This window comes from Mytilus galloprovincialis, chromosome 8, assembly GCF_965363235.1.
Source record: "Mytilus galloprovincialis chromosome 8, xbMytGall1.hap1.1, whole genome shotgun sequence".
NCBI lineage: Eukaryota > Metazoa > Mollusca > Bivalvia > Mytilida > Mytilidae > Mytilus > Mytilus galloprovincialis.
Genome location: NC_134845.1, coordinates 2803951 through 2817919, shown reverse-complemented (window position 1 = coordinate 2817919; position 13969 = coordinate 2803951).

Genomic DNA, 13969 nt, shown 5'->3' with positions numbered 1-13969 from the left:
GGATTCCCGAGATCAGGCGCGGATCCAGAGGGGGGTTCCAACCGGAACCCCCCTTCTGGGACGATCAATGCATTTGAATTGGGACATGTAATTGGAACCCCCCTTTATCCTGGGATAGGACCCCCCTTTTTTAAAATGGCTGGATCCGCCCCTGCGAGATTATCATTAAATGCAATGATTGCTCACAAAAAGCTAGAGGAGTCCAACCCCCGGATTCCATCCCCTTCGACCCGCCACAGAATACAAATATATAATTGTTATTTAAAAGTCATATATATACTATATAGTACTAGAAGTTCCGAACACCTGTTTTGGGATATAACATATAGCTAATTTACCGTAAATAACTGCGAGAAAATGAATAATACACAAGTTGATAATTGTCTCTTCTCTGCAGTGCTAATTAATGTGGATGCAATATTCACTCTGATTTACTTGTGAGACCACCGACACTAATAATAATTACCTAAAAAATAATAGGTGCTCCGTTACTGGGAAGATCATATCGGATCCGATCAATTTATTGGTTCCATTCCCCCAAGTCTACACTTCTCCTTAGAAAAAATGCCTAGCAATGCGTCATAATTATCTGGACTACTAAGTATACCTCCATATAACTTCGAAAACAGACAATAATCTATTTCACTGGATGAGATTGGGCTGACGGATTTTTTAATGGATTGGTATTAATTTTTACTTATAGCACAAGTCTACAAGACAAGATTATTCACCCTTCTCACCCTACAAATCAAATGGTAGCCTCTTTACACCTACACGAGCTAAAACACATTCATATGAACATTTGGTATCATTTATTTTGTGTGACAACTCTTCACCAATGACCTGAGTGAAAGTTGACAGGGGCGGATCCTGAACTTTTCAATTTTTATTAATTATTTTTTTTGGGGGGGGGGGGGGGGGGTCAGAGGGGGAATGCTTGCTCCAGTCATGCTTCAGTGATTCCCTATACAATCAACAAAATTTTTCACACGAAAAGGAGGGCGCTGAAGTTGTCAAACTTATTTATAGACCCTTCAGGTGCGGATCCAGTCATTTTAAAAATCCAGGACAAAAGGGGTGTCCAATTACATGTCCCCATTCAAATGCATTGATAGTAAAAAAAAGGGGGGGTTGGAACCCCCCCCCCCCCCCCCCCGCTGGATCCGTGCCTGCCCTTTAAAAATAAAATTATCCTTTTATTAGTTACTAGTATAACTTATAAATAGATTTTTCTATAATGTTTCTCAGGGGCGGATCCACCCATTTTAAATGGTGGTTGGGGGGGGGGGGTGGGGGGGGGGGGGTCCCAAGCAAGAGTAAAGAGGGGTTCCAACTGTAAATCCAATTTAAATGCATTACTCGGCAAAAGAAAAGGGGTGGATCCAACCCCCAAATCCCCCCTTGGATCCGCCAATGTTGATGTGGTTCTGTCCCAAAAGTAGTACACTGCACTGTTAAAGTCTTTTTTGGATAGAGCCATTGCAATTTTACCTCCCTGTTTTAGTAGAACAGTTAGATTTTGCCATCACCTGGTGTCTGTTGTTGTTCGTCGTCGTCTGTCATGTCTGTCGGGTGTTATCCTTTAAAACTACTGAACCAATTTCTACCAAACTGAAGCTGAATGATGCTAGTAGTATGTATATTACTATGGGGTTTTTGATTTTTATAGGGTTTTTACCAGATGAGATAATAACATGTTTATGACATCATATTATTACTATCACCTGTCGTACATGTTAACATACAAAACTATAGCGTTTTGAAGTTTTCCTTACCTGGTGGTTCAAGTACTTGAGCGTTTTACACCATGATGTAATAACATGTTTTTGACTTCACATTATAACTAGAAAACTCTCAAATGTTTGTCACTGTAGTACATGTCTGTTTGTCTTTTTCATTTTTATTCATGGAGTTGTCAGTTTATTTTAGATTTATGAGTTTGACTGTCCCTTTGGTATCTTTCGTCCCTCTTTTTTAACATACGGAACATTAGGCATTAGAACTAAAAGAGAGAGAAAAGAAAAATACAAAGTGAAACACATATTCATTTAGAGTAGAATAAATTAGAATAAAATGAAATTAACTAATTAAATTAATAATGAAATAAATCAAAATTAAATAATTAAAATTAATGATTAAATCAATTAAAATTAAATAACTAAAATTTTTAATAAAATAATTTAAAATTAAATTAGATTAAAAAAAGATATAAAAAAAATAATATATAAAAAAAATAATATTTAAAAAAATAAAATAGAATAATAGAATAATAGAAATTAAAAACTAATGCATGCACCAATTATAGATATATTCTGTATAAATAGAAAAGGTTTGTGTCCCTGGATTTTTCGTTATTTGGTCAAGTACATGAAAGTACTGTAAGAAAGGCAATGACATGTTTGTGATATCACAAATTAACTTATTAGTAAAACAAATAATTTAGTCACAGGATAAAGTGTAACTATGGACTTGCTATACTAACTTTAATAAAGACTGTCCCTTCCGTAACATACATATACCAGAAAAAAGTCTTTCCCAACATTCATTTAGATATTAAATGAAAAATTAACGTAAAAGAAATAAATATATACAAACACAATAAAAAATGGATACCATTCAAATAAATTCACACATTATTAATATACTGTATATAGTTCGAGAAGGTTCAAATAAGTAAAGTTGTCTTTTGACATTTTGTTCTATTGAACTATATAAACTAATCAGTGAAAATAAGAGAACTTAATATTTTGAACATACAAACAAAAATTATAAATAAATAAATACATAGTATTTTAAATGTCAATTTTTGTTAGATACTTATAGAATAAAGATTATAGTAAACAACCATCTTGTGGGGACATTCTTTAAATGAAGACTAACCTTAGACACGTCTGCACAGTTTGAAGTCCAAAGACGAAATGATCTTAAACAGGAGGTACATGTTCGCCTTTTACTGGACGTTATTTGGTCAAATGCATGGAAGTACTGTAAGATGATGCAATATCATGTTTCTGAAATTACATAATGACTTTCGTAGGCGATACACGAGAGAAAATAAATAAAAACAAAGTAAAACAAATAATTATAGAATTAAACAAATTAAATTAAATTGAATACAAATTAAATTAAAGAAATTAAAAAAGAAATTTAAAAAAAAAGAATTATAATAAATGTAAAAAAATAAGAATTAAATATTACTTAAATTTAAAAAAAAGAATTATTATTATGAAAATAAATAAATTAAAAATATTTTTTTTTTTAAATTTAAAAAATATGCTATGCTGTTCTATTAGAACATATAAAATCAATTTGTAAATATTCGTGAATACATCAGCAATTTTCTGATTTATAATTGAAAGTCGTCTGAAGACTTTCATATTTATCCTTTTATTGTAATGTATTGTGAATTTATAGTATAGTATCTAGGTAAGTATTATTTTCTATTATTAACAATAGAATAAGTTAACATTTTTGAATTTTGTGTTCTCAATGCTGTTCCACTTGTTATACTTGTTTGGCTTTCTAACTATTTTAATCTGAGCATGCGTCTGACGTATCAAATTATAAATCTGGTACCTTCGATAACTTTTGAGAAAAAAAACCCACATAAAACATGAAATTCATCACAAACAAATCCATGAACATAAAGTACACATTCTCTCTGGTCTAGGTTTATTTTGCCAACACTGGGAATACGTTAGATCAATGTCGTTAATTTTGTTACACAGCCTCTATTCTGTTCAGATAGTCTGATCGGATATTTTTGTTAATCAGTCCTTTTGCAATGTCCTATAAATTATCCTTGAAATTATTTTGCTATATCGCCACACACACATGTATTAAACTGGTAACTCAATATTCGATGGAGATAATTTTATCACAAAAGCCGATCTAATTCACGAAAATACAACTAGACCAGTGTTGTTAAACATTGATTCTACAGAATTAATGAAAATATAATGACCATGGTTCCTCAATGATAACATCAGCCTGTACAAAGCACTACTGAGTTTATCACTATTGTGTACAACTTTACACCAGTGCGAAATAATTTGACATTTAACTCGGATTGACAGAACAAATCTTTCCAAATCTCTATACACAATTATATTGGGCGTACTTACAACTTAAAACTCCCGTTAGCGCCATGTGTCGCATTGGGTGTAGTATTTCTAAATTTAAAAATTCTTTAGCAAAATATCAAATGCATCTTTTTCAATAATTTTCAATTTATCAAAACCCCAAACCTCAGAACCGATTAAAAAAATGGTTCTATCATATATAGAATCAAATGATTTTAGTTGCAAACGTATTGAATTTTCTTTTCGTTTCCAACAATCCGATGTGTCAAATCCATCAAATGTTTTTGTTTTTTGCCTGGTCAATGAATTTCTGTTTGGTATCTTATAAACATGATAAAGTGCCGTTATATATAACGATAACACCTAGTAAATAAGAAAACAAAAATCAACAATCTGAAGTAATTTTTAAAAATTCAATATTATTTTTACTTTTAAAATAGAGTTTCATCGGCATATGATATAACCAACAATTCCAGAAAAAATGTGCAATTTATTTTGAAACTTCTCTTATACAATTTCTAGGGGAAAACCGTCTACACTCTTGAAATAGTCTTCTCAATTTTATTAAGGAAAATTTAAAAGAAAAAGAAAAAGCGGTAAATTTCCCCTGTCTAACACCTGCTAAACAGGGTGAACAAAATCTGACTGACATCAGTTATGTTTTACAAAATGATTTTATTCCTTAGTACTTATTCAAAATAACTTTGAAGCACTTTCCTTTAATATGAACCAATTGAAGCTTTTCCCATAAACCAGATCTTGATACCGTATCGAGTGCTTTGCGAAAGTTTATGCTAAATGAGAGCTACGTACAGCTCTTTGAGGGCATGAAGTACAAACGTATTATCTACAGTTAAATATCCCTTTCTAAAACCAACCTGATTTTCATGTAAAAGTGAAATTTCATTGGCAAAAGATAAATCAATCGAAAACAACGTATACATGTGATAGCTCTTTATTTATCTGAATCCTCAGTACAACCATCTTTTAAAAAACCAACCTGGTATAATTATTCCTGCTGTCCAGATGTCAGGAATAATACATGTATCCAATATCACATTAAATATATAAATATATATATAAAAAAAGGTGGAGAGCTTTTCTAAAATTCAATAGGTACTCTATCTGTACCAGGGGCTTTATTATAATTAAGCTCTTAATGCCATTCATAACCTCTTGTTCTGTAATGTCGCTATTTAAAGTTTCATTATAAATTGGGACATTACACCTTCTTTGTCACTTGCATTCATCATGTTCATAATTTTATCATGATCATGAAATGCTTCAATATGATAGAGGGATTTTTCTTCGTTTGTATCCAGAATATTTTTTGAAGTGTCTTCGTTATCTCTTAGAGACATGTTTCGATAGTGCGTTCGGATCGTGAAATATATCGTAATCTCGTATCTGATCGTGAATGGAACAACTTGTAATTCTACAACAAAGTTTGTAGAAAGGCTCCTGTATTTTGAAACGGGGAACAAATCCGAAAAAAACAAATGTATTATGTCTGTCAAAATTATTCAAGAGGGACGAAAGATACCAGAGGAAAAGTCAAACTAATAAATCGAGTACAAACTGACAACGCCATGGCTAAAAATGAAAAAGACAAACAAACAGACAAACAATAGTACACATGACACAACATCGAAAACTAAAATCTAAACAACACGAACCCCACCAAAAACTAGGGGTGATCTCAGGTGCTCCGAAAGGGTAAGCAGATCCTGCTCCACATGTGGCACCCGTCGTGTTGCTAAGTGATAACAAATCCGGTAAATAGTCTTATTCGGTGGGTCGCATTCATGAAAGGGGAGGTGATTGTAGTTACAACGTAAGGAACATATCCGATATCATTTGTCAAAACGGTTATTCAATAACGGTCAACCAAATCGTGATGGCGTCCGTAAAATTTACGAAGTGATGATTTCAACTTCACCATTGGGAACTCTTGATTTAATAACTTCCTTGTGAGCAACAACCCTCTATTAAGAAAATCGTGATAGGAAATGCAAGCACGGGAATATCGTATCAATTGGGAGATATATACATCGTACGCAACTTGCTCAATAATACAGTGCAATAAGAATATGCAGTATGTTATGAGGAAACAATCAATGCGCAACATAAGTCTATGGGATTTAAACAGGCGAAACACAAGTCTATGTGATTCATCGAAACCATTTTGTACCTAACATGGCCATATTACAATAAGTAAGGATATATTATAAAACGAATCTTTGGTGTGTCAGATAGTACAGTAAAATAAAGTGTTTTCTTTTTTACTTGAACCGTTCATTTATCTTTTGAAAGCAATGCATTTTTTTGATTTTTAATCAAAAGATCGGGCTACGTATGTTGATCGTAAACGACAATGAGTGACCAGAAGGATGCAGAACGTTTGCGTTGTTTTTACCTGTAACACTAGATGACATTTGCGCTTTAAATTTTAATACACCTGTACAAAATTGACAAGATATTTGCGCATTTTTACCTATAATAGTTACCTGCAATCTTTCGAAAATTTACCAAAGTTTTAGAAAAAAGTTCACCTACCAGTATACTTTTAAAGTTCGAACAAACGACGTCATAGAAAAAAAAAATATTCGAGCAATATAGACATATTTTGAAAAATATAATTTAAAGTATACCTTTCTGGGTCAACAATATAGAACACGAAACTTTTATGGATAGACCATTTAGTTGTTGACCGAAATTCTTCAACTGATTTCTAATTAGTGGATTTAAAATTAAAAAAATGGAAACTATTCTGTTGCGTGAATAGTCCGAGGAACTGTACCTACTTATTTAGTCTAATATTGTTTCAATTTGTGAAGACCGAATTTTTTAAAACCACATGTTGTATCTGGTGACTTTTAGAAAGAGTCATTGTTGTTATACGGAATTTATTTCCATCCACTTTCTTGGAGGGTTGTCGTTTTCATCTGACAAACCATAATTGGGAAAGGTTGACGCTTTTAGCTGTATATAAATATATGAATGTGGTTTTAATATATCAAATGTGTATTTATGTCATGCATTTACAGCGATAGCGCAAATGTCCTTTTGAAAATGCGCATATGTTCTTTTAAAAAAAAAGGGCAAATGTCCTGCCAAAAAGTGCCAACGTCCCGCGCCGGACAAGACTTGATAATCAGAAAACAATATTTCTTTTACTTATTGATATACTTACAAATAGTTGAAGCGTGTAACAAGAGGAATTGAATGAAATAACAAAAATAAACAATCTTGTCTAGATAAGTAGATTTTCAAAATGATAGGACCTTCAGGAGCGTAAATGTCGGAAAGTTAGAGTAAATATATATGTGTCTATAATGCTTGAAAAAGGGAGAGGGCCGAAAGATACATGCGGGGTAAAGAAACTCAAAGATCGACAACGCCATGGCTAAAAAATGAAAAAAAGACAAACAGACAATAAATGAATGCACCCGGCCTGAAAATATAGGCATGTGTACGCATTTTTTAAAAACATTTTGTTTGTGTAAGGATTGTTACGTTCAGTTATGTATAGTGACGTTCATGCGCTCATAGTATGACAATATTGGCTAATTTATTATTTATTTTGTGGCTGCGATGACATAAAGTAAAAAAGATACCAACATTAAGTTATTTACCAGATTATTAGATCAATCTGTTCATAATAGATACAGGTCATTGTATCCAATTTCGTGGTGAAATTACCTATCCTATCATTGTGCCTCGAGTGTGCATGATGCCAAGCTTAAACTGTAATGTATATTATCAATCTTAAATTTGAATAAGAAATCAAAACTTATGAAGAATTGATAAAAAAAAATGACATTGTTATAAGGCACCTAATATGTATGTTTTATAATATAATCAGATGCAATGGTTTTGAAGATAGAAGTACCAACAAAAGAGAAACGGATTGACTCATTTAAATCCAGTATTTGGCATTCCAATTGAACTTATAAATCATCTGAAAGATTAGAAAATGGTTTGAACGTTTTTGTAGCATCAAATCTTTCATGATCCTTTTTATTTACATTCAATGAGAGGTACGCGATATTTCACGACCCGAAAACCTTTTTATTTTATTTTATGAATATTTCCTTTTCGGTGTGCAAAATTTCAGATAGTAACTTTAACAACCTATTCAACCACTGAAAAAAGAATGACATTTTGCAAAGACAAGTTGTTTTATCAATCGAGTTATGAACAAAATTTTATTTCGTTACGTATGTAATGGCACTAAAATATAGAAGAGCGATCTGGCTTTTGTAATTTTGTAAAAACAGTACACTTTTAAACCGTGATTTGTCTCAGATACTGATCGTATTATTTAACCATTTTGACAGACAGTTGGTTTTTTTTTTAAATTTGTCCGTATAATTATATTTATTAAACTAAATCAGTAATTGATCTTGCATATGTCTTCTTGATAAGATTTTCTTCACGATCTTATACCAGAGCTTCCACGATCCAATCTCAATACTTGATCATCGTTAGGTATTTTTTCACTATAATTTTTCTCGATATACCGAATGACATCCGTGTATTATCAGTATTGAAGGACAATTTGAAAAAAAAAGATAATGGAAGTAAATCTGAAAACATGGGATAAACTCATCTATTCCAAATTCAAAGATATAATCAAACATGAGCGGAGATACAATTTTACAATTTAACAATTTACTACGCTTGAGTTCTTACATGTAGTATGACCTATAAATTTGTTTGCAACAATACGATCATTACATATAAAAAAAAATGTTGCAAACAAATTTATAGGTCATACTACATGTAAGAACTCAAGCGTAGTAAATTGTTAAATTGTAAAATTGTATCTCCGCTCATGTTTGATTATATCTTTGAATTTGGAATAGATGAGTTTATCCCATGTTTTCAGATTTACTTCCATTATCTTTTTTTTTCAAATTGTCCTTCAATACTGATAATACACGGATGTCATTCGGTATATCGAGAAAAATTATAGTGAAAAAATACCTAACGATGATCAAGTATTGAGATTGGATCGTGGAAGCTCTGGTATAAGATCGTGAAGAAAATCTTATCAAGAAGACATATGCAAGATCAATTACTGATTTAGTTTAATAAATATAATTATACGGACAAATTTAAAAAAAAAAAAACATCTGTCTGTCAAAATGGTTAAATAATACGATCAGTATCTGAGACAAATCACGGTTTAAAAGTGTACTGTTTTTACAAAATTACAAAAGCCAGATCGCTCTTCTATATTTTAGTGCCATTACATACGTAACGAAATAAAATTTTGTTCATAACTCGATTGATAAAACAACTTGTCTTTGCAAAATGTCATTCTTTTTTCAGTGGTTGAATAGGTTGTTAAAGTTACTATCTGAAATTTTGCACACCGAAAAGGAAATATTCATAAAATAAAATAAAAAGGTTTTCGGGTCGTGAAATATCGCGTACCTCTCATTGAATGTAAATAAAAAGGATCATGAAAGATTTGATGCTACAAAAACGTTCAAACCATTTTCTAATCTTTCAGATGATTTATAAGTTCAATTGGAATGCCAAATACTGGATTTATATGAGTCAATCCGTTTCTCTTTTGTTGGTACTTCTATCTTCAAAACCATTGCATCTGATTATATTATAAAACATACATATTAGGTGCCTTATAACAATGTCATTTTTTTTTTATCAATTCTTCATAAGTTTTGATTTCTTATTCAAATTTAAGATTGATAATATACATTACAGTTTAAGCTTGGCATCATGCACACTCGAGGCACAATGATAGGATAGGTAATTTCACCACGAAATTGGATACAATGACCTGTATCTATTATGAACAGATTGATCTAATAATCTGGTAAATAACTTAATGTTGGTATCTTTTTTACTTTATGTCATCGCAGCCACAAAATAAATAATAAATTAGCCAATATTGTCATACTATGAGCGCATGAACGTCACTATACATAACTGAACGTAACAATCCTTACACAAACAAAATGTTTTTAAAAAATGCGTACACATGCCTATATTTTCAGGCCGGGTGCATTCATTTATTGTCTGTTTGTCTTTTTTTCATTTTTTAGCCATGGCGTTGTCGATCTTTGAGTTTCTTTACCCCGCATGTATCTTTCGGCCCTCTCCCTTTTTCAAGCATTATAGACACATATATATTTACTCTAACTTTCCGACATTTACGCTCCTGAAGGTCCTATCATTTTGAAAATCTACTTATCTAGACAAGATTGTTTATTTTTGTTATTTCATTAAATTCCTCTTGTTACACGCTTCAACTATTTGTAAGTATATCAATAAGTAAAAGAAATATTGTTTTCTGATTATCAAGTCTTGTCCGGCGCGGGACGTTGGCACTTTTTGGCAGGACATTTGCCCTTTTTTTTTAAAAGAACATATGCGCATTTTCAAAAGGACATTTGCGCTATCGCTGTAAATGCATGACATAAATACACATTTGATATATTAAAACCACATTCATATATTTATATACAGCTAAAAGCGTCAACCTTTCCCAATTATGGTTTGTCAGATGAAAACGACAACCCTCCAAGAAAGTGGATGGAAATAAATTCCATATAACAACAATGACTCTTTCTAAAAGTCACCAGATACAACATGTGGTTTTAAAAAATTCGGTCTTCACAAATTGAAACAATATTAGACTAAATAAGTAGGTACAGTTCCTCGGACTATTCACGCAACAGAATAGTTTCCATTTTTTTAATTTTAAATCCACTAATTAGAAATCAGTTGAAGAATTTCGGTCAACAACTAAATGGTCTATCCATAAAAGTTTCGTGTTCTATATTGTTGACCCAGAAAGGTATACTTTAAATTATATTTTTCAAAATATGTCTATATTGCTCGAATATTTTTTTTTCTATGACGTCGTTTGTTCGAACTTTAAAAGTATACTGGTAGGTGAACTTTTTTCTAAAACTTTGGTAAATTTTCGAAAGATTGCAGGTAACTATTATAGGTAAAAATGCGCAAATATCTTGTCAATTTTGTACAGGTGTATTAAAATTTAAAGCGCAAATGTCATCTAGTGTTACAGGTAAAAACAACGCAAACGTTCTGCATCCTTCTGGTCACTCATTGTCGTTTACGATCAACATACGTAGCCCGATCTTTTGATTAAAAATCAAAAAAATGCATTGCTTTCAAAAGATAAATGAACGGTTCAAGTAAAAAAGAAAACACTTTATTTTACTGTACTATCTGACACACCAAAGATTCGTTTTATAATATATCCTTACTTATTGTAATATGGCCATGTTAGGTACAAAATGGTTTCGATGAATCACATAGACTTGTGTTTCGCCTGTTTAAATCCCATAGACTTATGTTGCGCATTGATTGTTTCCTCATAACATACTGCATATTCTTATTGCACTGTATTATTGAGCAAGTTGCGTACGATGTATATATCTCCCAATTGATACGATATTCCCGTGCTTGCATTTCCTATCACGATTTTCTTAATAGAGGGTTGTTGCTCACAAGGAAGTTATTAAATCAAGAGTTCCCAATGGTGAAGTTGAAATCATCACTTCGTAAATTTTACGGACGCCATCACGATTTGGTTGACCGTTATTGAATAACCGTTTTGACAAATGATATCGGATATGTTCCTTACGTTGTAACTACAATCACCTCCCCTTTCATGAATGCGACCCACCGAATAAGACTATTTACCGGATTTGTTATCACTTAGCAACACGACGGGTGCCACATGTGGAGCAGGATCTGCTTACCCTTTCGGAGCACCTGAGATCACCCCTAGTTTTTGGTGGGGTTCGTGTTGTTTAGATTTTAGTTTTCGATGTTGTGTCATGTGTACTATTGTTTGTCTGTTTGTTTGTCTTTTTCATTTTTAGCCATGGCGTTGTCAGTTTGTACTCGATTTATTAGTTTGACTTTTCCTCTGGTATCTTTCGTCCCTCTTGAATAATTTTGACAGACATAATACATTTGTTTTTTTCGGATTTGTTCCCCGTTTCAAAATACAGGAGCCTTTCTACAAACTTTGTTGTAGAATTACAAGTTGTTCCATTCACGATCAGATACGAGATTACGATATATTTCACGATCCGAACGCACTATCGAAACATGTCTCTAAGAGATAACGAAGACACTTCAAAAATATTCTGGATACAAACGAAGAAAAATCCCTCTATCATATTGAAGCATTTCATGATCATGATAAAATTATGAACATGATGAATGCAAGTGACAAAGAAGGTGTAATGTCCCAATTTATAATGAAACTTTAAATAGCGACATTACAGAACAAGAGGTTATGAATGGCATTAAGAGCTTAATTATAATAAAGCCCCTGGTACAGATAGAGTACCTATTGAATTTTAGAAAAGCTCTCCACCTTTTTTTATATATATATTTATATATTTAATGTGATATTGGATACATGTATTATTCCTGACATCTGGACAGCAGGAATAATTATACCAGGTTGGTTTTTTAAAAGATGGTTGTACTGAGGATTCAGATAAATAAAGAGCTATCACATGTATACGTTGTTTTCGATTGATTTATCTTTTGCCAATGAAATTTCACTTTTACATGAAAATCAGGTTGGTTTTAGAAAGGGATATTTAACTGTAGATAATACGTTTGTACTTCATGCCCTCAAAGAGCTGTACGTAGCTCTCATTTAGCATAAACTTTCGCAAAGCACTCGGTACGGTATCAAGATCTGGTTTATGGGAAAAGCTTCAATTGGTTCATATTAAAGGAAAGTGCTTCAAAGTTATTTTGAATAAGTACTAAGGAATAAAATCATTTTGTAAAACATAACTGATGTCAGTCAGATTTTGTTCACCCTGTTTAGCAGGTGTTAGACAGGGGAAATTTACCGCTTTTTCTTTTTCTTTTAAATTTTCCTTAATAAAATTGAGAAGACTATTTCAAGAGTGTAGACGGTTTTCCCCTAGAAATTGTATAAGAGAAGTTTCAAAATAAATTGCACATTTTTTCTGGAATTGTTGGTTATATCATATGCCGATGAAACTCTATTTTAAAAGTAAAAATAATATTGAATTTTTAAAAATTACTTCAGATTGTTGATTTTTGTTTTCTTATTTACTAGGTGTTATCGTTATATATAACGGCACTTTATCATGTTTATAAGATACCAAACAGAAATTCATTGACCAGGCAAAAAACAAAAACATTTGATGGATTTGACACATCGGATTGTTGGAAACGAAAAGAAAATTCAATACGTTTGCAACTAAAATCATTTGATTCTATATATGATAGAACCATTTTTTTAATCGGTTCTGAGGTTTGGGGTTTTGATAAATTGAAAATTATTGAAAAAGATGCATTTGATATTTTGCTAAAGAATTTTTAAATTTAGAAATACTACACCCAATGCGACACATGGCGCTAACGGGAGTTTTAAGTTGTAAGTACGCCCAATATAATTGTGTATAGAGATTTGGAAAGATTTGTTCTGTCAATCCGAGTTAAATGTCAAATTATTTCGCACTGGTGTAAAGTTGTACACAATAGTGATAAACTCAGTAGTGCTTTGTACAGGCTGATGTTATCATTGAGGAACCATGGTCATTATATTTTCATTAATTCTGTAGAATCAATGTTTAACAACACTGGTCTAGTTGTATTTTCGTGAATTAGATCGGCTTTTGTGATAAAATTATCTCCATCGAATATTGAGTTACCAGTTTAATACATGTGTGTGTGGCGATATAGCAAAATAATTTCAAGGATAATTTATAGGACATTGCAAAAGGACTGATTAACAAAAATATCCGATCAGACTATCTGAACAGAATAGAGGCTGTGTAACAAAATTAACGACATTGATCTAACGTATTCCCAGTGTTGGCAAA